Source organism: Archocentrus centrarchus, chromosome 18 (genome assembly GCF_007364275.1).
Source record: "Archocentrus centrarchus isolate MPI-CPG fArcCen1 chromosome 18, fArcCen1, whole genome shotgun sequence".
NCBI classification, from domain to species: Eukaryota; Metazoa; Chordata; class Actinopteri; order Cichliformes; family Cichlidae; genus Archocentrus; species Archocentrus centrarchus.
Genome location: NC_044363.1, coordinates 13,298,190 through 13,324,171, shown reverse-complemented (window position 1 = coordinate 13,324,171; position 25,982 = coordinate 13,298,190). Strand labels below are relative to the sequence as shown.

The following is a 25,982-nucleotide window of genomic DNA, read 5'->3' as shown; positions in this document are numbered from 1 at the left end:
TGGGAATCTCTTGGCCAAATCACGGCTGCAGTTTAAGGGATGATGACAGATTTGACAGAGTGATCATCTAGCCTGATCCGGGATTTCTGTCTTGTTCCCGTCTCCTCATCTTTTCCCCGTCTCTACCTTTAACTCTCCCTCTTTTATCCATCAGCTCTCTTCTGATTCTCCTAACTTTTTTTTCCCTCCCCTCTTCACTCACACCTCATATCTCGCTGTTGCAGATGCATGAATGAACAGAGTGGTTGTAGATTTTTCTCTATGATCCCTCTGGCTCTTTGCTCTTCAGCTGCTATGCAACCATTATCCCAGTGATCACCCGATGACACGTTTCCTTTGTTCCAGTTTCTGTGCTCAACCCCCTCCAAATATTAGTTTTTCCCTCCTCTTGCACTGTCTTTATTTGCTCTTCTCATGTGCCTCTTCGCATTAAGAGACATGACCGACCGTGCAGACACACGCCGAACGTGTTCATTCATAGATTTTCAAAGCGGTGATGTCATTTCCAGCACAGGCAGGACCCTGCGGCAGGAGAGGGAGAAAGAGAGGAAAAGAGCGAGGGATGGGGAAGGGGTGTGTGTGGAGATAATTGGATGGAGGTGAGGAGGGAGGGCTTTTGAGTGAAAGATTTAGAGATCTGGGGTTAGATGCTAGATGAGAGAGACAGAGAGTGGCGAGAGACGAGAGATGTGGGAACGATAAAGACACGGAGAGGAGGAGCGAGGAAGAGGATGCAGCGGAAGAGATATGGGAGATTCTGGAAGACTGACAAAGGAAGCAGAAAAGGCAACAAGAAAAGGTGGAGGAAACAGTGCCTGGGAACTCGTGGAGCGGGTGGTGGTGGTGGTGGTGGTGTTGGGAGGGAGGGGGTTGCTGTGGCAACCATACAGGTGTTAAAACAGGTCAATTGAATGTCGGTCGGCACTCTTCCAGTGGGCATGTGTGCGTCTCAGGATGCATTCACTGGTTTGTCCAGTCACTGACAACAGTGTGTGTGCGTCGCCTCCTGATCTGTTTTAATCATCATCTTCATCCTTTGTAACTCTTCTTCTGACAGTTTTAGTGAATACTGCATCAGTTAGGCGAGCACGCACGTAAAGCATCTTGTTTTCTACTCATAAACATTTCCCCCCTCTGAGTTTAACCAGTCAATATCTGCTCAGCCTCCACCGTATTTCACTAAATCCAACTATTATAACAGAATAAAGAATATTGACCAGGAAATGTTAGTCTTGAATGAGAAGTTGCCTCTAAAATGCATCCACTGTGGTATTACAGGCCGGTATTAGCTGTTCTTCTTGCTCTTCTTGCTCATCGGAATTAATGGTGTGCTGTTATAGAGGAGGATGGAGACAAGTAAGAGCTTCAGAATGGAGGGGAAAACTCTGGCTAAATAAACACAAAAACATGATGAGTCTCAGTCACAAAGAATCTCTGAATTCAGTGAAGCAAAAATGGGGTGATGTGTGATAACTTGCTAGTACTGGGCTGGACTCCTTCAGCCTTCAGAACAGCCTTAATTCTCAATGGCATAGATTCAACAAGGTGCTGAAAGCATTCCCCAGAGATTTTGGTGCATATTGACATGATAGCATCACAAAGTTGCTTTGTCATCAACACCATGTGCACCACTGGACTGAGATATCCGTTCTCCTCTGAATATATATATATATATATATATATATATATATATATATATATACACAATTGAGAAAGTTTCAAAAATAGCACTCACCAGGCTCCAAACATAATCCTGACGGGGGAGCATCTTCTACCAATTTTTATTTTATTTTTTGTTTGACTGGTTGAGAGAGCAGAAAGTAGATATAGGTCCTTTTGTGTGTGTGTGTGTGTGTGTGTGTGTGTAGGGGGGGGGGGGTGTTATTATCATAAAATACCTTCCTATGAACATTACAAATGTCACAGCACCATAAGCCACTTTATAGCATCTGTCATATAGATTTCACACATCAAACAAGAGCAGCACAGAATCAAAGCAACATCTGTTAATCACCCTTTTGGAAATAGATTCAACTGAGAGAGGATGTCCTTTTGTAAATCCCTAACCTACCAATCAGGCATGCATGGCCAAAACCACCTTCCACCAGGTTTTCTGCAGGAAAAGAGAGACGATATTACCATTATTTCCTTTCAGTTTGGACATAAAGTCCTTATATCTGCAAAATGTAAAATAAAATCTGTGGTTTCCTTTCCAGAAACAGGTGTGAATAAGCCTTTGCGTATTCAAGCTGTCAAAGTTACAAAACTCCCAACTGTACCGTACTTTGACTAACATTTTAAAGCAGTTGCTGGTGGGCAGTCTTTTAAGAAATATTTAAGCTTTAAGTGCCCAACACTAGTATGCAGAAAATATCTGTGCATTTGCATTTGACCGAGTTACAACTGAGAGAAGGCGTACAACTTTTAATGCAAATTGCAGCAATCAGGGACTGAGGGTTTTAGAGCACCTTTAATGTCTCTATTAGCCGTGAGTCACATCCTGTGTTACAGCTCAAACTGCTGACCATATCGACAAAGAGGCCAAATCAGCGGATTAAACTACCAAAAGAAAACAGCATGTGCTTCTGCACCACCGTCCCTTGGAACTGGTTTCAGCTTTGTTTTTTTTTTTTTTTTTTTACTGAATATTTTTATTTCCCTTAAGCAGGGCTGTGTTGCAACATAGCTTGAAAAGAATACTGCAAATGTTAGATGCAGTTTGAAGGTTTTTTTTTCGCTGCGACTTGATGTCATGAAGTGGGAATCTCAGATAAGGACATCTGGATTTAATGTGTTTTATCACAGCCTTTATTTATTTTGTGTTTGCACAGTTACGGAAACACTCACAGCAGCGTGCTAAACCACTATAACTGAGTTTTGTAGACACAAGTCCTGTACCCCTGCAGGCTTCATGTTATCATGACACTGAGCCGGTCTTTGTTTGGAAAGGTGTTTGTGCTTGTGATAAAGGGGAAACACTGCTGCTGAATCACAGCATACACAGCTCAGATGGTTACACACACAGTGGTTAAGCACCTGTGTGTATGTGTGTGTGTGTGCGCGCGCGCGTGCGTGTGTGTAATCATATTCCTGCAACTTTAAGATGTAATTATTACTTTAAACAGCTTCACTGCTTCTGTGGCGTCTCAAAAATATATCAGCCCTGCTGAGACATCTTTAACCTTCAGCTGTCTGGGTGATGCTTGCAGCTGAGCTTCTCCTCATCTCTTCTCCCAGTTTCCTCTGAGCTGCTGAGAATAGCCGCAGTCTTATTCACCAGCTTGTCCGGCGCTGGTGGGAGTTTAGCGCCTTGCTGAGAGGAACCTGTACTGTTGTATTTAAAGATGGAGAGAGCATTAATCATGTGTGCTCTCTGTTGTGGAAATCTGCATGCTCAGCAACTTCGCAGCATCCCGGCCAGCTCTTCCAACACTTCCAAATATCCAATATTAATAACACCTATCATTGACTTTGTTGCACTAATTCTTCCTTTGTTAGTCGTTTTCTGCACGACAGTCTCACTGCTGTGTCCTCTGTAGCTCGCACTGTGTGCTTTCTTTCCATTGTGTGACGGTTGCTTGTAGAGAGTCTCACACAGGTCCATCATTTTCCTCCTGCAGTGATCATTGTGTGATGTACAATTTTGCTGATAGCGAGTTTTGCTGATTTTGCCGTGGATACGCAGAAGTAAACGCCACTTTAGTTCACAGTGTTTTTAAAGTTTAACCCAGCTTAGTCCCTCAAGGACCAGAGGTCCACAGATGCTGTTTTGAGGGCTAAATCTGGCCAGTCAGTCATAGCCTCTAAAAAAAAAAAAAATTACCCCTTTATGTCTAAATTTGGTGTAAAAGAGAAAGGTGAAAAGTTTTTTTAAGGGTATGGCAGCAACTTGTATTCAACACAGATTCAGCCACTTTCTCCAACTCCCACATATCCACTGAGAGATTCTCTGTTGATCGAGTATCTAAAGGACTAAATGGATAGATGGTGTAAAAATCTGGTTCAAAAAGAGAAAGCTCAGTTGTCAAATAGACCACAGCTAACCGCTACTTCAACACATGCCAGCATGTCTCTTGTTTTTCGTTTTAATGCGACATTTGATTGCCATGAAGATATGGAAGAGTTTTTGAAGCTAGGTTAAGAAGAGAGGTGATGATCAGTCAGCAGCGGCTTCATGCCGACACAGAGCGCCACAGATGTGATGTTTGTTGTGAGAGTCTTGAAGTACAGAGAAGGTCAGAAGGAGTTTCACTGTGTCTTTGTGGATCTAGTGAAACCATCTCACAGGGTGCCAAGAGAAGAACTGCGGTACTGCATGAGGACATCAGAAGTGACAGAAGTGTGTGAGGGTGGTGCAGAGCATGTAAGAGGACAGTAAGACAGTGGTGAGGTGTGCAGTAGGAGGCAGATGAGTTCAAGGTGGGGGTGGGATTACATCAGGCATCTGCTCTGAGCCTGTTCTTGTTTGCAGCGGTGATGAACAGGCTGACAGATGAGGTCAGGCAGTCTCTGTGGACTATGTTGTTTGCAGATGACACTGTGATCTGTAGTGAAAGTAGGAAGCAGGCAGTATGCACTGAGAGAAGAGGAAGGAAAGTCAGTTGAAGTAAGACTTAATACATGTGTGTGAATGAGAGGGAGACAGGTGGAAAGGTGAAGCTTCAAGGAGTAAATACAGTGAAGGTGGTGAGTTTAAACACCTGGGGCCAACCATCTAAAGCAACAGACAGTGCACAAGAGAGGTGAAGAAGTGTCCGGTTATTTGTGAGAGAAGGATAGTAGCAAGAATGAAAGGGAAGGATGACAAGATGGTAGTGAGACCTGTAGGATTTGGAGATGTGGCACTGACAAAAAGAAAGGAGGCTGAGCTGGAGGTGTTAAGATTTTCATTGGGAGTGACCAGAATGGACAAGATTAGAAATGAGTACATCAGAGCGACGGCTCAGGCTGATCAGAGACAAAGTCAGAGAGGGTGAGGTGGAGGCAGATGATCCACTGTGGAGACCCCTCATAGGGAGCAGCCAAAAGAAGAAGAAGATTGTTGTGTTGTGGGGTTATAGGTCTCATTGAATGTTGCATGGTGAGCCTCTGTTGTACGGGCCTCTTGACAGTCAAAATGTCGGTAGCATGGTGGTGTAGTGGTAAGTAGTGCTAACTCATAGCAAGAAGGGTCTGCCTGTGAGAGTGCTAGTCATGTGGGGAGGTTGCAGAAACGACCTTTCACTTTTCAGCCACTTGTAGGAATGTCTTTTCACAGCCATCTTTTTCAACATCTTGTCAGTGAGTTTGTCCTTGCGGAGCGCAAGGTCTCTGATAACTGCAGCGTATTTGCTCCCAGACATAATAGCTGTTAGAGCTGGCTTTTTATTTTCAAAGCTGTGCACGCAGCGAGCTAATACACCGCATTCCACATAAAAGCTGTACAGCAGGTGAATTCCTTCACTTAGATAAAACTGCAGAGCACGTGCATACATGCAGTATATCTTCTTATAGAAACAGTGCAGGTTTGTCTCTCAGCTGGGTGAACACATTTAGGATCAGATTATTATCATTCTGCTCATTTTAGTTTCGGGGGATGCTGAAGGTGTGTTTATGTTCAGAGCCTGCTGTTGGATCTGTGTGTGTGTGTGTGTGTGTGTGTGTGTGTGTGTGTGTGTGTGTGTGTGTGTGTGTGTGTGTGTGTGTGTGTCTGCATATACAGCACCTCTTCACTTTCTCTGCTACAAAACATTTTCAGATGTCAATCACAATACGTCAGAGTTGAATGATCATTTCATGGTTGGATTATCACTGTCTCACAACACATCTTATTCACACACATGCATGCAGATTATTAACGCAGTGTGCGACTGCTGCTGCTCACCCTCGCCACCTCCAGTGTTTTCAGGAAGCAGAGAGGAAGGAAAGTAGCCAACAATAGACTCTACGGAGGAAAAAGTAAAGATGTTTGTTCCATTTAAAAATGTCACCAACGTGATACTGATAAGAACACCATGGATTTGCAAACTAAACATACAAGCAAAAGCTATGAAACTGCTGTACTGGTGCATCAGATAATCTGTTGTCTTGTGGCAGTGGTTTCTAGCTTAATCCTGAGATGTTAGCAGTTTTACTTTAGATGAAGGTTGTAGTCAACGCAATCAAGTCTAAAGTTCGACAGATCAAACTTGAGTCAGTCAGCAGTGAAGCTGTGGTTGTAATTTCACTCTCATAAAATGTACTTTAGTTGAACAAAAGTACTGGAGCAGCTACAGGAGCTGCTCAGCCATGGAAACCCATCCCACGAAGCTGCTTCATGTTTTAGGCACTTCACAGTTGCCTTTATTTTCAGTCCTGAAGGTTGCAGCTCTATACAGACAGCAAACTATATAGAGAGCTTTTTTTCATCTTTTTGTTGTTCCCGTCAGGGGTCGCCTCAGCGGATCATCTGCCCCCATCCCACCCTACCCCTAGCACCCTCCTCTGTCACACCAACCCTCTGCGTGTACTCCTTCACTACATCCATGAACCTCTTCTGAGGTCTTCCTCTTTTCCTCCTGCCTGGCAGCTCCATCTTCAACATCCTTTGTCCAATATATCCACTATCCCTCCTCTGCACATGCCCAAACCATCTCAGCCTCTCTATCTTTGTCTCCAAACTGCTCAACCTGAGCCGTCCCTCTGATGTACTCACTTCTAATTATGTCCATCCTGGTCACTCCCAGTGAAAACCTTATCATCTTCAGCTCCTCCACCTCCAGCTCAGCCTCCTGTCTTTTAGTCATTGCTGCCCTTTCCTAACCATACATCATACATAGGTCTCAGCACCATCTTGTAAACCTTGCCTTTCACTCTTGCTGCTCTCCTTCTGTCGCTAGTCTCCTATTTACAAGGTAGAAATGAATCACTGTCATGATTTTATTGTTCATGCACAGCCATGAAAGTTAAAATCTAGGAAGGCAGAGCGCAGCGTCTGCCAAGGTCAGTGGCTTATTTAGCAATTTCATGAAAGTGTTACAAATTCTCAGCCGAGTTTCATTAAATTCAACGTGGTGGTTTTTGCTTAATCCGGCTGATAAAGGGGCGGATAAACAAGAACCTCAGATTGTATGCATCCACGTTGGGTTTTCCTTGCTGGAGGAGTAAAGAAACTTGTTACTGTTTAAAGGTCATCTCACATCTGTTAGCTTTCACAGAAGACACAAATTTAGTCTACAGGCAGAGAGGTATAAACAGAGAGCAGTCCCTCTGACAGATTCAACACTCTTAGATAATCGGGAGGTTCCCTTCCTGGGACAGTAGACATTTCCCACCCATTACTTCTTGTGATTTGTGCAGCTTAAATCACAAAATACCTTAAAATACCTTCACACGTTAATCTCATCTGCTGCTAGTCACTTTTTTTTTAAATTCCCGACATGCATTTTTACCTTATTAGTAATAGTACTAGTCATAAATTGTGAAGACCAGTATAAACATAGTTCATAAACATAGAATGCCTGCAAAACTGCAGGAAACATGCCAATAATTTTACACTTATTAGGGCCGCTCATCAACTCTTAAACACTTTAAATTCCTTTATGCTGAGAGCAGCAGGGGAAGAAGAAGGAGGGGAAGTGGCTGGAAGTGGGGGAGGAAAGCAGGGGTGGGAGAAGTGGGAAGGCATAACACTGGGCACCATCAGTTTCCTCCCTTTCTCCTCTCTCACCCTATGACAGAAAACGTCCTTTCCCTGCACACTGTTCTGTCTTCTCCCTCCTCTCATGCTCTATCTTATTCCCTCTCTCTCATATTTGCCTGCTGACACGCTCTGAGCCACAGCTTGAATGAGTCACTGGGTTTACCTCAACAGGCAGCTGGCCTCTCCTCCTCCTCCTCCTCCTCCTCTTCTTCTTGCCCTCTCTCCCTCTCCTCTTTTCCCTCCTCTAAGTCTACATGGGTATGAAAGTTTGTGTGCCGGGTAGACTTTAGGAGCTTGGACATGGAAGTTTTCTGGGCCAGGCCGGGTAAGAGACGCTTCAAATTGTTTTGTGTTTTGTTTTTTGAAAAGTGCAGCAAAATTGGAGCGGGGAGCAGAGCTGCTTCTGATGGTCAGAAACACTCAGGAATGTTACACTTGACGTTAGCGTGGATGGCGTGATAGCGATGTAGCTCATGTGCATCATTTCAGTGTGCAGCTTTGGGTGCATTTTTTTTTGTGGCTGTGCTGTTTTCTGGCATTTGGAGGCAAAGTTTTTGTCACGCATGGCAGCGCAGCAGCAGCACTGCGGTGTCTGGGGTTCGTGGTCGCTTCTATGAATTTCACAGGATGTTAGAAAAGGAAAACACTGAAAAACAGCACAGAACACGTTTAGGTACATTCTTCAGTTCAGGCTTTGGATTGAAGACTGTATTAAATCACTTTAAAGATCATTTTTTCCCCTAATTATTTCTAAGTATTGAACACGTGTTCCAGGAACTGCAGCCACTTATCAGATGGAAATATTCTACATGTGTTTTCCATAATTTTACCCACATTTCCCCCCAAATTCTTACTGTGTTTGGTAAGAAACATCAGAGCCTGGTAGTTAAGCAGTAACAGCATTGGTATTAATATTAACTTTATTTATATTGCTCCTTCAAGAAAGCGCAAAGTCAAAAGAAAACTTTGCAAATAAATATAGAATATACAAATGAACAAATTACCATTTAAAAAGAGCAATAATTTGACAAAATACACAAGAAAAGTAAAAATGACACAAATTATTTAAAAAAAATTAAGATAAGAGATAAAAGGGCAATTAAAACCTAGTTGCACTACGCTAAACCTAATTTTATATTTCAGAGAAAAACAAAGCATCTCTTTTTAAATGAAATGGTTTTCGACGTGCGCTGCTTAAAACTTTAAATCCTTTTTGTGTTTTGTTTTCTTACCTGCTTGTTAGAATATATATATATATATATATATATATATATATATGAATCAAAGTCAAGATGGAAAGTGTCATCAGTTTCTATCATCAGGGCAGTCGCTAAAATGAACGATAGTTGTGCAGGCAGCCCAACACCAACTCATATGCCAATCAAAGGTATCCCTCACTCCCATTGGTAGTTGCTTCAGTCGCTCATCTCAGACCTCGCCCACTTTAGGGTTGCTGACCGTTCTTTTGCCTCACGTTGCTTCGAGTCGTTTCATGTTCTCTGGTCTCATCAAGTCTCTTCCTGTGAGTCAGCCCTTTTGGGTACTTGTTATCAATTCTGACTTTGGTATATTATAATAAATAAATATATTTGCATTTTTGAAACAAGAAATTTTTATTAGGGGTGGATGTTTCAAACAAATAAACTATTCCGTGTTCATGTAACTATTTGAAGTTTCTTATATCCCCTACCTGCATGCTCTGAGCTATGACTGTGTGATATCAGTGCGGTAGAGTTATGACATGCTAGCTTTGCCTGGCTTTACCTTTGATCTAGAACTAAAATGCATCACTATGTGCCTATGGAAAGCCTATGCAGAGGGGTCTTCAACCACTGCAAATGCATTGCCTCTAAAATCTCAACTTGCACAGTGTTTGATGTGGATGATGCTGCGTGTCGGATGTTGAATGTTGATTGGTTAACAAGTCGGCCGGAACAAAGAAAAGAGCAAACTTTTCATTGTTTTTAACGCTCAGTTTCACTTCAGCTCTTTTTATGTTAGAACTTCACTCTCCTCCACAGCTGGCTGCAGGACCAGCAACATCACAAGCAGACTGATTGTACCGCATATTTTTGACACCGCCCCTGCTCTCTGCAGGTAGACGGGGTGCCCACCAACTGACAATGCACTACCACCGCTGAACCATAATTTCCCCATAAATCTTTCATTACCTTTTTGAAAAACAAACTCTTAAAGGCAATAACTAGAGAATAGAACAAAAAGGCCTGTCCAGGACATCCATCATACACTGTTCTGGAAATCCGCTGCAAGTTTCCTGCAGAAGTACACATTCACAGGAACCTGATGGGTTCCCAGGTTGGGTGGTTAGTAACATTTACTTCATTCCTAATTTGAATATATTACCTTGGTCTGTATTACATGAATGTTTTCACTCTTTTCTGACATTTTATACACAAAGTCTAAAAGCATGTAACTGAGAAAGTGATAGCCAGCATAATCAATATGAAAAATAATTGGCTGCAACCCACATGAAGTTATTCGAGTTGAAGCAGAGTTTGGTTGAGCAGTAAGAGTTGTTACAGACTGAGGGGGGAGGGAGGACTTGAGGAGGCAGGCTTGTGTGTTTGTGTGTGTCTCATCACCTTAGAAAGGCTCTTTGTGTGTTGAGGCGTACACACTTTGCACTTTTTCACCCAGAGGAGGCCTTCACACATGGCTGTTACATAGTCCCAAGGTCAGCCAAGGTCTTCTGAGGATGTGTGTGTGTGTGTGTGTGTGTGTGTGTGTGTGTATGTGTGGTACTGGTTTGAGTGCATTGCTGAAAGTGCATTTCGACTTTGGCTTGTGGTTTTGTACTCAGTTACAGTAGTTTCCAGTAGGGCAGCCATTATAATATCTAACAGACACACACACACACACACACACACACACACACACACACACACACACACACACACACACACACACACACAGCTGTGGTTCTCCTTTGCACCATTTTACACTCCACTGTGGAAAAAGGGAATAAAGGCACACACAGTTGCAGTACACATGTACACAGTGTTTCACATGCATATACATCAAGCTCAGTTGCACAATATTCACACACACACACACACACACACACACACACACACACACACACACACACACACACACACACACACACACACACACACACACACACACACACACAAGCTTCAATCATTCTCTCGCTCGCTCTCCTCTTCATTCTCTCTCTTACACTCTCGCCCCTGCCCTCTTCTGGAGAATTTAATATGAAAATGAAAGGAGAAAGAAATCATCGAATTTTTATGCAGATGAGTTGCTATATACGGAGCCTCGACTGTCGGATCGGCCCGGTTGCGATGGACAGAATGACGGCCGTGGAGAGAAGAGGAAGGGAAGCAGCAGAGGCGTGAGGACATGTTTACACTGTTAATTTAAACTTAGTGCAGTTTTATATTTTTGGCACGGAGTGAACAGCTGTTGGATTTCTTTAGTTTGACAGATTGTGGGTGAAAAGAACAATAAAGCCAGCTACCATACTCAATAACCCAAATTTACAGGTGTTAAAACCCATTTTTATAGGGTTGGTCAGGCTGAGACCATCACTAACACTGAAGTAATGGAGTTTTTCCTGCACTGCAAGTCATGTACTTAGGTTTTTGGTCATTTACTTAAGCAGGCATGACCAATGTTTATGGCTTCTCCGTGTGTTTCTGTGGGTTCTCTCTGGGTACTCCAACTTCCTTCCACAGTAAAAACACATGGATGTTAATTGGTGACTCCAAACTCATGTGAATGTGAAGTTGTCTGTCTCTCTGTGTTAGTCCTGCGACAGACTGGCAAACTGTTCAGGGTGTAACTCATCTAGCACCCAGTGATAAATGGAATAGGACTCCAGCTCTCTCACAACCCTATATTGAATAAGGAGTAGAGGGAGGATAAGATAATTACACCTGTTATTGTTAATTGGTGGTGGTAAATGGACTAGTTCTTATATAGCCCTTTTCTACTCTCCATGATCACTCAAAGCACTATATACAACATGCCTCATTTACCCGTTAACACAAGCACTTTCTGCATCTAAGTGATTTCTATCTAGCATTCACTCACACAACCACACTATGATAAAAGTATAGGGAGCAACTCAGGGTTTAGTATCTTGCCCAGGGCTACTTTGGCATGCAGACTGCAGCAGCCAGGGATCGAACCACCAACCTTCTAATTAGTAAATGACCTGCGCTACCTCCTGACCCACAGCCACCCCTAAAGCAGCGGAGCAGTTAAAATCTGTGGGGAAAGAAAGGTTTAGAGAAATTTCCCTGCTAGAAAATAGTTATCGATGTAAATACAGTTCTATGAGTATCTACGTAGCCCTTCTAAGGCCTCAAGAGACTTCAGGAAGCTTATAAGTTCATTGCAGTTCACACAGTGCAACATGAATCTGATAAGCTAGGGCAGGACATCCAGTTTGATGCATGTAGACTGCACATTGATAATACCTACCTAATTTAATACCGCTGCCTGCTATTCCTCTGCTACACCCCACTTGGCTTTGTCATAATAAAAGACAACAACAAATCAGGGCTTCTGTTGCAACTCCTTTTCTAGCTGGTTGTGTGGGAAGGCTACATAGTTGGTCAGATTTTGGTCTGTTATCTGTGGCTGTGGTCTCCTTTGGCCACCTCTCAGTGCTGCCTCCGGTTAAAATATCCACTAATTTCCACATATTTTTACATGCATGTTTATTTAACATTTGCTCCTTCTTTATGATTGTCTATCACTGAAATATTTCTTTTCCAACCTCACATACCTCTTAAACTGATGAGAAGTGGCATAAATAGACTAGGAATACAAGATAAATGAATCATTACGTTTTAATTTTGTTTCATTGCCCAACAAATACAGGCACTGATATTAATTTGCAAAATAGTGTTGTACTATATTCGGGGTTTGCAGTGGAGTGGCTCTGAGTGGCTCCTATCTCATTGTACATCCTGTATAATGACAATAAAGGCATTCTATTCTATTCTATTCTATTCTATTCTGATAGCTGCTGTTCTTAATGTTGGACACATTCGCTGTCCTCTCGGTGTTTAACCACAGCCTGAACACAAAGTTTAATCATCTCTCTCACTGGACCATAAATTGATGGTGCTGCTGCTGTGAAATTGAAATATATTGAAATATACTCTATATACGATAATATACTTTGCTCCAGTGCACTTTACAAAAATTAAAATTGGTAGGGAAGTGAAGGCAAACTCTATTAATTCAAATGAAAGTTTGAAGTTTGTGTGCTTTAGTTGTTGTAGGTTATTTCATTTGGGATGGCAAATAATCAGTTTGCCAAAGGCTAAAATATGCCAGTATTTGAAAATGAATAATGAATAATCCTTTCTTTTTTCCCCAGAACAGTATTTAATCTAAATTAAACAAGGGTCCAGTGACACAGGCCTACCAGTTGGTGAACACCTTCAGTTGTTACCATTTTCCACCAGGGAAAAATGCTGTATTCCTCAACCGGTTGAAGGGTTTTTGCAGTTGCTAAATGGGTGAAATTGGTTGCAAAGAGTGATACAGTGCAGCACCGATAGCCTGATAATGATTGCTTTGGTTGCTAGCAGATTGCTGTGGTGTAGTTTGCACAGAAAATGACGACTTTTCTGTAACCGCTCATCAACTGCTCCCTAAGCGATCATAAAAGTGCGAGAAGTGCAACGCAAACAGGAAATGGAGACTGTTCGCCTTCAAAGTAAAAACTGTGCCTTCCAAGTGAGACTGAAACATTTAGGTGCAATTTTTACTTTGTCTCCCTTTTCACTTTGCATCTCAATTTTTAATAATTTCCCTACTGATTGGTGGTTAGCTAGCAAGTGTTTACAGATAAAATGGCGTCTTCTGCTAGCAGCCAAAGCAATTACAAAGAGATTTTTTGAGCAGCTGCCTCTTTGTGACCGTTTTTACACAGCAACTGCCGGCAACCCCTCGCCAACCAGTTGGGAAATATGTATTTTACCCTAATGACCAGAAGTTGCCAAGGTAGTTGCCGATCGGTCTCTAGGCCCCTGGGACCTAACTCAGTTCCAGCAAGAGAAGGGAAACTTTACTTCACAGATTTTACAGTATATATTTTAATTTGATTAAAAAATTTAAGTTTTCTGTGTTATGTGAATTTGATGGTTATTTAATGAACCTTATTTTTTACTGCATAATCTCAAATGTCAGGGTTTGTCCAGGCTGAACTCCAAGGTCATATTTTGGTGATGCACTTTTTGGCCAGAGCTGTGAAATTGAGTGGGATGGAAGTGCGGTTTCTTGCTGCACAGCCCCCTGAGGCGGTCAAGTAATGAGTGATGGAGCGAAGCGAAGAAGGGGGAGAGAAGAGGAGGACGGGAACTTGCCTTCAGTTTAAGGTTACAGAAGAGACAACAGAAAGAAAAGGCAGGTGATTTGTGCAGTGATAGCAATAGACAGCGGGCGGCTGCAGTAAGTTTTCTGTTGCAAGTGGAAAGCGCAAGAACAGCAGCGGCATCATCGCTGTTCAGATCTCACTGCGGGAAACCGACACATGAGCCTGATGTTTGTACTGTGTGCGTGTGTGTGTGTGTGTGCGTGTGTGTGTGCATGTGTGTATTTGTGTGTGTGTGTGTGAATCTGAATTAAATGGCCGTGTAAATGATGGCTTTGACCCATAAGTGACTTTCCCTGAAGTATTTTGGCTCCATATCAGCCTGTGTCTGTGTGTGTTTGTGTGAGAAGGGGAGAGTGTGTGAGTGTGTTTGCATGTGTGTGTGTGTGTGTGTGTGTGTGTCTGTGTGTGTGCGTGTGTTTGTGTTCCTTAGCTTAGCATAATGACAGGAGTTATCTGACATTTTATACATTTTCCTCTGAGATGTGGAAGTTAGTGAGTAAATGGTTGATGTATTCTTAACGTTTCATCTGCCTTTAGTTCATACCACAGACAGTATAAAAAAATAAATGTATCTTGTGGGTCTGAAAAGTAAAGCAAATGCACAAGTGCCTTAAATCTTGTATTCTTTTTAATGGCCAATAGGGGGCGAGCCCTGTGGTAGCAAAAAGATTTCCTGCTGTATGGAAGTCTATGGGAAAATGGCTCTCACTCTGTGACCTCAGTAACCATTTTCCTTATGATTTTATGGCCTCATTACTAGTTTCAAGTCATATTGAACTCAACGTGGTCATTGTTAGAGTCTGAAAAGAGGTTAAACCAAAGTTAACAACAGACTTCTAACCAAAGAGTGCGCGTTGTCCTCAGTTTCACAGTCAGTTTCAAAATGGTCATATGATGATGGCAAAAATCTTCATCTCAAGGCTTCATAACAGGATTTCACTAATGAACGGGAGACGTCGCGGGTGCTGAACATGGCGCCCTCCGTGGCAGACGTGTTTGCGACGCGCTCCCTACACCAATTGTATTTGTTGTTTATTCTAGTGCTAGTTTGTGTGGCTAATATTCAGTGCTTGTACTCAAGGATCACGTACAGCAGAGAAACACTATTGGACATTGGAAAAGTTTCCCATGGGCTTAGCTTAGACCTTTTGGACCATAGCCTTCTTCTGTGTTTGGATCATGCCAGCTCCAGCCAGCAGGCCGTAACACCACGATCACGCTCAGGCAGGCAGAGCAGCCGACAACGAGCGCATCCAAGACGGAAGCGTGGCAAGAGAGGAGGGCTACATGCTAAACTAAAGGCTAGAGCCACACGACCACCATTGCCTAGCCTTTTGGTAGCTAATGTCCGCTCTCTCGAAAACAAGATGGACGAGCTGAGAGCTAGGACAATAGCTCAGCGGGAGATCAGGGAGTGCTGTGCTCTGATCTTCACGGAAACCTGGATCACTGCAACTACGCCGGACTCGGCCATTCAACTACAGACCCACTCAGTGCACCGCGGAGACCGCACATCTGCCTCGGGTAAAAACAAAGGTGGCGGTGTATGTGTTTATGTCAACAAGCGATGGTGTGTGGACGTTCAGGTGGTGGAGAAACACTGTTGTACTGACATCGAAGTGTTGATGGTGAAGTGCAGACCCTTTTATTTACCGAGGGAGTTCAGTGCTGTGTTAATGCTGGCTGTTTATATCCCGCCGCGAGCCGATCGGACCACAGCGCTAGGAGTACTGCACGACATCATCAGCAAACATGAGACCGCCCACCCAGATGCTGTGTTTGTTGTTGCCGGGGATTTTAACAATTGCAGCCTCAGGACTGTTCTCCCTAAGTTCCATCAACATGTGAGCTTTCCCACAAGGAATAACAACATTCTGGATCACGTGTACAGCAATGTGAAGGATGCATACAAGGCTGTGCCCCGCCCACATTTTGGACAGTCCGACCATATTTCTGTGTTCCTCTATCCAAAGTACAGGCAGCTCCTCAAACAAGCCCCCCCAGCAATTAAAAGCATTAAAGTTTGGAGTGAAGAGACTGATCTGCTGCTTCAGAACTGCTTTAATGCCACAAACTGGGATGTGTTTAAGAAGGCTGCTCTGAGAGAGGACAGTTCTGTGGATTTAGAGGAATATGCATCAGTGGTTACCAGTTATATCAGCACATGCGTTGATGATATTGTCCCCACCAAATGCTGCAAGATATATCCCAACCAGAAACCATGGATGAACTGTGAGGTACGCTCCATGCTGCATGCACGCTCAACTGCATTTGCCTCTGGTGACACGGAGGGCTACAGAAAGACCAGATATGACCTACGTAGATCCATCAGGGAAGCCAAGAGGCAGTACAGACTGAAGCTGGAGGGATATTACAAACACTCTGATTCCCGACGCATGTGGCAGGGCTTGCAACACATCACTGACTTTCAGCAGAGGAACAGCAGGATCACAGCCTGCAACAACGCCCTACCAGATGAGTTGAACCAGTTCTATGCTCGCTTTGACACCCTCAACTCCATCCAACGTAGAGAGATTCTACTACCGGAGGCAACACAGAGCTCTTCACCCACTGTAACATCGACTGAGGTGTGCAAGGCCCTGAGGAGGACCAACCCCCGAAAAGCACCTGGCCCCGACAACATCCCTGGCCGTGCTCTGAGGGTCTGCTCTTCAGAGCTGGCCGAGGTTTTTACAGATATTTTTAATTTGTCCCTCTCCCAATCATCTGTGCCCACATGCTTCAAGTCCACCACTATAGTGCCCCTCCCCAAGAAAACCAACACAACCTCTTTGAATGACTATCGTCCCATTGCACTCACTTCACTTGTAATGAAGTGCTTTGAGAGGATGGTCATGTCCCATATTAAAGGATCCATTCCGGACACATTAGATCCCCTGCAATTTGCATACCGTCAGAACCGTTCAACTGATGATGCTGTTAATGCAGCCATCCATACAGCCCTCTCACACCTTGAAAATAAGGACACTTATGTTCGAATGCTGTTTATAGACTACAGTTCAGCTTTCAACACTGTCATCCCAAGCAGGCTGGTTGAAAAGCTGTTCACCCTCGGAATACCACCCTCCCTCTGCCGCTGGGTCTTGGACTTCCTTACAGACAGACCTCAGGCAGTCAGAGTTGGTACCAGGACATCAGAAACAAAGACAGTGAGCACTGGGACCCCACAAGGCTGTGTGCTTAGTCCTCTCCTGTACACCCTCTTCACCTACGACTGCATCCCCTCCCAAAGCAACACCTCCATCGTCAAGTTTGCTGACGACACCACCGTCATTGGGCTGATTACTGGGGGAGAGGAAGCAGCTTACAGGGAAGAGGTGGCCCAGCTGGTGTCCTGGTGCCAGGAAAATAATCTCTCCTTAAATACAGAGAAGACTAAGGAGATGATTATTGACCCGAGGAAGAGAAGAGACCAGCATGCTCCATTATTCATCAACGGGACTCAGGTGGAGAGAGTGAAGACCTTCAAATTCCTTGGCACCCACATCAGTGAAGACCTCACCTGGACCTACAACACAACACAGACTGTCAAGAAAGTTCAGCAGAGACTCTTCTTCTTAAGGAAACTGAGGAAATTCGGATTATCCCCTAAGCTCCTCAGCAACTTTTACAGATGCACTGTGGAGAGCATCCTGACAAACTCCATCACGGTGTGGTATGGAAACTGCACCAGTCAGGACAGGAAGGCTCTCCAGCGTGTCATCAAAACAGCACAATTCATCTGTGGAGCTGCCTTCCCATCACTACAGGACACTTATAATACCCGGGTAATAAAGAGGGCACACAACATCATCAAGGACTGTACCCACCCACAGCACACACTGTTCACACTCCTGCCGTCTGGCAGACGTTACAGGAGTGTAAAAGCAAGAACAACCAGACTAAAAAACAGTTTCTATCCACAGGCCATCAGGCTACTGAACCACTGACTGATTACCAAACTGTGATTACCTGCCTTTCTTTCATCTGTATATATCTGTATATATTGCACTTGCTTTATTATTTATTTATTTTTATTTTCTACTTTTACTTTCCTAATATACTAGTTCTTAAATTTTATTTTAACTTAGTTGCTTATTTCAATTGTTTGTAAAGCAGTCGCTAGTAAGAATTTCATTGCTCAGCATAACCACAGTGTTTTGCGGTGTACATGACAATAAACTTCTTGAATCTTGAATCTTGAATCTGTATGTGGCTTTTACCAAAGCTAGGCTAACTGCCTTATGGCTGCTCACCTCATGGCTCCCGCTCTACATTGAGTTTACAGATGTGTGTGGGATTGAGCTTCTATTGTATAGAAATTTCTGGTTAATTTCAGCCTGCGGTATTGTTGTTTTTCCCAGTAAGAAATAAGGCTGCTGCGGCTCAGTGGCTCCTGCTAAATTTCCACTGTCCACCTCCTTTGTAGAAATTCTGTGAAAAGCGGAGTTACATGAAACAATGGGGGAGAAAAGCATGAGCCCCTTGCAGCATTTTGCCCTCCGATAACTTCATTTAGAATACCATCTGGAAGGCCTGGGTTCGATTCCATCTTGGCCCAGGCCCCTCTCTCTCTCTCTCTCACTGTGGAGTTTGCATGTTCTTCCCGTGTCTGCGTGGGTTTTCTCTGGGTACTCCGGTTTCCTCCCACAGTCTAAAGACATGCACTTACTGGGGTTAGGTTAATTGGAAACTCTAAATTGCCCATAGGTGTGAATGAGAGCATGAATGTGAGTGTGGATGTTGTCTGTCTCTCTGTGTTGGCCCTGCGACAGGCTGGTGACCTGTACAGGGTGTACCCTGCCTCTCGCCCTGTGTTAGCTGGGATAGGCTCCAGCCCCCCCTGCGACCCTGAACAGGATAAGCGGAAGTGAATGGATGGATGGACGGATGGATAACTTCATTTAAGTGAGAATTATTGTAAATGTTACATCATCTGTCCGAAATGGTTATTTTGCTAACTCGAGTGAAGCCTGTTGATGGTTTGTTCGTATCTTGTGAGAAGAACATATCACATCTCACTCCCTCTGCAGCTGTCCTGCATCGCTGTCCACTGTTTCAGCCACTCCACCATCCCAGCATCCACCTGTAAGCTCCAGGCGGATGTTTGCTTATCAGTCCACAGTTTCTACTGTGCTGCTGTAATAAACTATTTTCAATGTGAACTTTCAGACTGAAGTATATTCTCGCCAGGGGTCCTTACCATCTGCACTGATAACCCTGCATATTCCTCAGTGCATGCAAGTTGTTCATGACTACCATTTATAGCAGGGATCCTCAAATCCAGGCCTCGAGGTCTGGTGTCCTGCAGGTTTTAGATGTGTCTCTGCTCCAACACACCTGAGTCAAATATAGAAGTCATTAGCAGGACTCTGGAGAACTTGACTGCATACTGAGGAGGTAATTCAGCCATTTGATTCAGGTGTGTTGTATCAGAGACACATCTAAAACCTGCAGGACACCGGCCCTCGAGGCCTGGATTTGAGGATCCCTGATTTTTAGCATTATATCTTTCAAAGATTACTTTTGTATGTCTTTTTGTCACATTTTTACCATTAAACATCTGTAGGTCTGTGTCAGCATAAAGCATGTTGAGCTGTTTACTAATTTTGCACTTTATGGTTTATTTGAACCCAGACAGTCTTGTTTTTGTTTTGTTTTTTGTTTTGTTTTTTGAGGCTGATACTACTAATTCAGTTAAAGAAGTTCACATTAATCCTGTATTTATTTTGTTTTTTAAGATGTGTGGGACATTTTACAGCTGAAAGGGCAAAACATGCAGTGCTGTCTGCTGGGCGACCCATGGACCTTTTAGTGACCTAATAATAAAATATATATCTTTGGCTTTCATGCCGTTGGGAATGAAACAAATCCGTTTTTTATAATGTCCAATGATGTCAAATTTGTCGTTATTTATTGTTCGGCTTCAGGCTCATCAGATCATCGCAGAGCACAGGGTCTCATCTGCGTTGCTTATGTTTATTAGAGCTGTCTGGGGAACAGGAAGAGAACAGGAAATAGATGGAGTGCTGTTTCCTGTCAAGCTCTCCTCTGAGACAATGGCTATTGGAAGCAATCTGACCAAGACGGCACAGCACCCGAGGGCCTATATGTGCATGTGTTGGCTCGTGTATGGTGAGGTGGTCTGTGCAACGTCAACCCACCGAGAGCTCCACACTCACTGACACAGTGTTGGAATAAGTTTAAGAAAGGGGGCAGGATGAAAAGTAAACATTCTTTATGGGCAGGGCTGTGGATGTGAGTCGCGGTGGGAGCTGGTTATCGGTCACCTGGTCCTAATGGGGCTTGTAGTCTGCTGTCAGACAAGGTTAACTCCATTAGAGCAGGATGAAACTAGAGGACGTGTGCCAAAACAAATGTGAGGCCCTGGCAGCCGGTGATAAGGAGGCTCTGGGGATTGTAGTCTGCTCTGACAGATGAGGCTAACTGTCAAAGTGTGCCAGGCAGCAAGCACAGCTCTGGATGTTATTATTCTAACAGTTAATTTAACTGCCGACTGCACTGATTTTGCTTTACAAATAGTCCGGTTAGAGCCAGTTTCTTATTTCATTTGCAGTTATTTATATTTGACTCCCAAAACAGAGCAGAGGAGGCAGATAAGATAATAAACATGACACGGATTAAGGCAGACACGGTGTGAAAAGGAGGAGCTGAGGTGGAGTTGGGTTGCAAAGCGGAGATCAGCTGTTATCAGCTGCTGTACAGGGGCTGAGCTTGAATCCATGGCCTGACTGAAATAATGCGATGCTCAATTTGAAACTTATCCAGTTGTTTTTCTCCTGTCCTGAGATGGTATCCAAAGAAACAGTGCAGGGCATACGATGGAAAGCCAAAAAATGCAATGTGTGTGTCAAAAGTTACAATTTCAGGTTTGAAATGTATGTATTGAATTCCTAAAACCCAGCTGTCATCTTGGGAATTTGAACTCACTATTTTTGGCCCGTTTTGGTCTGTACCATCTCCAAATGCAAATAGCTCTTTAGCTACAAATGCTCCACAGTTTCTTCTGGCTAAACTGTATTTGTGTGGCTTCTGTTCCTGAGCTGGAGTGTACTGTGGGTTTCCAGAAACATTTTCATCTATAACAAATACCTCAATAAATCTGACTCTAATATGATACAATAAGGGGCTTAAATATAAATTGAATGCAGGTACTGTGGTGGTAATGATTTTCTGTATCTGTCCTTGAAACAGATGTTGGAAAATGTGTTCAGCTGCATGTCCAATAAGCAGAGGAGATGGTGGTCAGGATCCATTAATTAGCCATTTTTGCCATTTGGATGCCCTCCATGTCTGCTGATGGATTATAAACAGTGTTGATTCAAACTGGATTCAAAAGCGATGACAAATTTCTTCAGCAAGTAAGATGGATGCATTCCAGTAACTAGCCACAATGTTACAACTATCCAAAGAACGGCTAAGCCATCGTGAAACAATGGTATGTAGGCCTGTAGAAACCACAAGGCTGTATGATAGCAACCTTGTTTTAACAAAAACGTGTGTTATTCGTGGGGGTACGTAAAAGAACTACTCTACAGCCTCGTCTCTGATTGGTGGAGGTCTCTGGAAATGTTTAAACCTGCAAGCATGCTTCACTGCACGCACAAAACACAAATTACCAAATATATTCCGAACTCTGATACAAAACTACGGTAATGAAAAGAGTTAAATTTGAGACGGTTGCAAATCATTTTCAGTGAGTCTCAAATTGTTTCATGGTCATTCACCTTGTAGCTGTTTGGCTTTGTTCAAGGCTTAAAACTCTCTATATGAGGATTTTCTGGAATCCCAATATAGAAAATAAATGGGAAATTCACTTCCAGAACCAGAGCCCTTAAAAAAAAGTGAGTGTTGGCAGTTGAGCTGTATCATTTGAGGAAGCGCATGGATGCTCAACTGGTTGCTTTTTTGTGCGTGCTGTAATAAATGTGATGACCTGAAGTCGTGCACTTTGCAAACTGTTGATTTTTGCATTTGCATTGTTGTTTTGTTTTTTTTTTGTCTCAGAACCGGTGTGGAGGCTTCCTGCAAATGTGGAAAACTGCATAGTTTTCAGGGAACATCACATTTATTTTTTTAACATTAGATATTTAACCTGCTCCACAGTAGAGGTAGTAATCTTGATTTGTGCAGGTTCAAAAGTTGGATTTTGAAGCTGGTGCTGTGTTTGCAGTGTGGGCTAAGGTGGAGCTAAGAGGTAGCTGATTTCTTTGTTTTCCTTATAAAGTCGTGTGCAGAAAACATTAACGTCCCTTCTTTGATTTAATTTCAGTTGAGACAGAAAATCTCCAGATCTTCATTTATGCAGTGAATGTTCCCCAGCTGCTTGCTCCCACTAGAACGCAAAAAGCAGCCCCTGCGTTGTAGACCTGGTGGGAAGTTTATCTGAATTCAAAGCTCAGACTAAACATTTCTTTATAACACCATTGTTCTTATGAAGAAAACAAGCTGCAGCTCTTATCACACCTCCAGCTGCCTCATGTTTGTGTTGTTCAGGTAGCAGCTGGGTGACAGTTTTCTTTATGACAGGAGGCAAAATAATATACCTGTGTGTTAAGGCAGCAGCTCTCTCTGTTGGTTTGTAGCATTAAATATTAAAATCACTGTGTTGTTCACGTTAAAGCGACATCGTGTGTTGTGGCTGTGATGCGGTACGAAGCAAACGCGTGCGGCTCGTCAGACCGCGCGCCGCTTTAAGTGTTCCTTGTAACGTCTTGTTGCATTTAGAGGAAACAGTCTCAGCGGTGAACAGGATTTCCTTCAGGCTGCTGCAGACCAACTGCTCTGTGTCTCCATCACTTTCTGTCACTCTCTGTTAAACTTTTATTTTGAAACTTTGTGTGGCTCGGTGAGTTCTGCAGATGTCTTTTTTTTTTTTTTGCTTGGATAACAGCTGTTCTGGGTGTTGGTGTGTGTGCACAGTACACCTTGGACCATCTGTGTCCCAGTGTATACAACAGTAGGACATGTGTATATGTGTATTTGCTACAGGGTGCGTGTGTGTGTGTGTGTGTGTGTGTATGGGTGTATTTGTAAGGTAAAGTGATAAAGGAAGATTGATGGTTTACAGCAGGATGAGTGTGCATTCACCTCAGCTGATAGGGGTTAAAAGGTTGCAGAGAGGGACCTTGGCAGGGGAAAGACTGTGTGTGTGTGTGTGTGTGTGTGTGTGTGTGTGTGTGTGTGTGTGTGTGTGTGTGTGTGTGTGTACGCTTGTCAACGAGAGAGAGAGAGCGAACGCGAAGCGTAAAAGCTTATTGGGTAGGAATGGGTAAAGCCACTGACCTTGGAAGGCCTGTGACATCACTTCCTGTCAGATTGCCGCAGTCCTTTCCTTGGGGGCGAGAGGAGGGACACATCGACAAATCTGTAGACTGTCCCTCTGTCTCTCGTGTTCACACACAAACACGCACAGACTTCCTGACCTCTGGCAGACGGCGCTGAGTCAGCTTGTGCAGATCCTGCACAATGAAAACACACACACACACTCCCTGCAGATATCAATCAGTCTGATGATCGGCGACTCTGTTGATTCAGGATTTATAGCTATAGCTGGAAAGGTGACACAGAGTGTCAGAGAGTGGAAGTTGGAGCTGGGCGTGGACCGATATTTTAAGGCTGGTCTTTTGTTTTTTTCAACCACTGCATTTACTGTACAGCCTACATCAGAGGGCACATTTTATTTTCAGAGGGACACATTTACATAGAGAAAGTAAGGAAAGGGCCACACATTGTATGTCTAAATTAAAATATGACTGGGCTACATTTTGCCACTTGTCTGAAAGGCACCACTGCATCACTGATGGAGCATTTGGCATGCATGTTGAAGCAGCCTTCAGGTTCCTACGCATAATGCTGGCTCTTATTTTTTTTTACTTTTAGATGTTTGTGTTTTGTTTTCCTTTTTAGGTGTTGCTTGTTGGATTGAGATGGTCTTGATGGGCACATTCCTTCAAGATTGTTGTCTATGTTGACCCATGTGTCAACACAGACAATAATCCATTCAGCCAACAAGTGTGTTGGCTGAATGGAAGTTGTAGTAGGAGTGCTTTGAGTGCTCAAATTGAGTAGAAAAGCATCCATCCATCCATCCATTCATCCATCCATTCATCCATCCATCCATCCATTTATCCATCCATCCATCGATCCATTCATCCATCCATTCATCCATCCATCCATCCATCCATCCTCTTCCGCTTATCATTTTCAGGGTCGCGGGGGTGCTAGAACCTATCCTAGCTGTCATAGGTCGAGAGGAGCTAATCACATTTGTTTATGGAAATCATTGTGGTGCCTCAGCATGAAGTGCTGCTAATTTGTTGTTGTCAAATCCTCCTCTCGCACCTTCAAACGCTTTTCATGCCCGTATAGCACAAAGTGTGTGTTAGTCGGGCAGCTTCTGACCTCATTTTGACTTAACTATGCAAGATTAGTGCTGAAGGAGAGTTTTAAGGGGATCTGAAGGGATTTTGCTGTTCAGAGACGAGTAGAAACGAAGATAAAGCTCATATTTGGGTCGGGAAGCTCAAATAACATGAAGTCAGTTGCTGGTACACAGCCCGTGGTGTGGCTGCAGAAAATGAATGACATCAAAGATTAGGAATCTTGCTTTGGGAAACAGCCTATTAACTTCAACGTTTGACTGTCGGAAATCATCTCCTTTCCTTTTTAAGGTGGCACTCGCGGCTGATTACAGCTCAGCAGGACGTCTGATGAATGTGACTCAGTCATTGGCAGCACCGCCAATGTTAGATCATTGTGGGCATTAGATATTCCACACCATACTGCTGGCATATCAGCAAGTGTGAACAATCTGGATTTGTTTAATATTCATTTTAACATATGCAGGGACATTATGCGTATGTGGCATACACAGCAGACTGCTTTGTATTTGTGCAAGTTGCACTTTTCATCTCCCGGGAGCAGCTGTGTTTATTAAATAAGACCCTGCTGCCTTGTTGTTGTTTATATCCACAGGAATTCACACAAATAGCACACATGTTATATGACGTTAACTTTTATATTAGTGGCTTTTATGAGAAATGAACAGTTTTACATTCTGTAGGTTATCACCTGTTTATTCTTTGCATTGTTGTGAATGTCACTACTGGGCCAGGCCTCCGTTTACTCCAGCTCCAGTTCTTAGCATGGACTGTATATAAAAGATGGTTGTTACTCCACCCATTGGCTTATTTTTGGGGGCATTTATTTATTTTTTTGCCTTTATTTGGGGTTCTAGCCAGAAACATCGGTGACTGGATGCTTAAAGTTTTTAAACTATAGAAATACTCATATTGGGCCATAAGGCTCCAACAGTCATAAGGGATTAAAGTCATAAAGATGAAGTGATTCTTCTAATCTGCTCCTTGATGATTAAATGCACTGGAATTTCCCCACGTGATTGGCTGACTGAATAACTGTAAGTAGATGTACAAGTCTTATCAATTAAGTGCTCTTGGGTATACACGGCTCAGTGATTAATTGATCTTGCTATGCAGTGCTGTGAAAAAGTATTTGCTCCCTTTCTGTTTCTTTTTTTTTTTTGGTTTTTTTTGGGGGGGGGGGTTACATATTTGTCACACTGACATGTTTCAGATCTCCAATTTTAATATTAGACAAAGATAACACATGTAAATACAAAATTGAGTTTTTAAATGGTGATTTCATTTATTAAGGGAACAAAAGCTATCCAAACCTACCTGGCCCTGTGTGAAAAAGTAATTGCCCCCCTAAACCTAATAATTGGTTGTAACGCCCTTGGTAGCAATAACTGCAATCAAGCATTTGATCACTGACAGTGAGTCTTTCACCTCACTGTGGAGGGATTTTGGCCCACTCTTCTTTTGCAGGATTGTTTTAATTCAGCTGAGCCGCATCTCAATCTGATTTCAGTCCGGACTTTGAGTTGACCACTCCAAAACC

General features: G+C 43.2%; 1 protein-coding gene across 1 annotated transcript in view; it reads left to right on the top strand.

Annotated features, from left to right (window-relative positions):
• The window catches only part of nhsl2 (NHS-like 2), a 233,597-nt gene that overhangs the window by 107,346 nt on the left and 100,269 nt on the right, over positions 1-25,982 (top strand). The gene's annotated exons all lie outside the window — the stretch shown is intronic.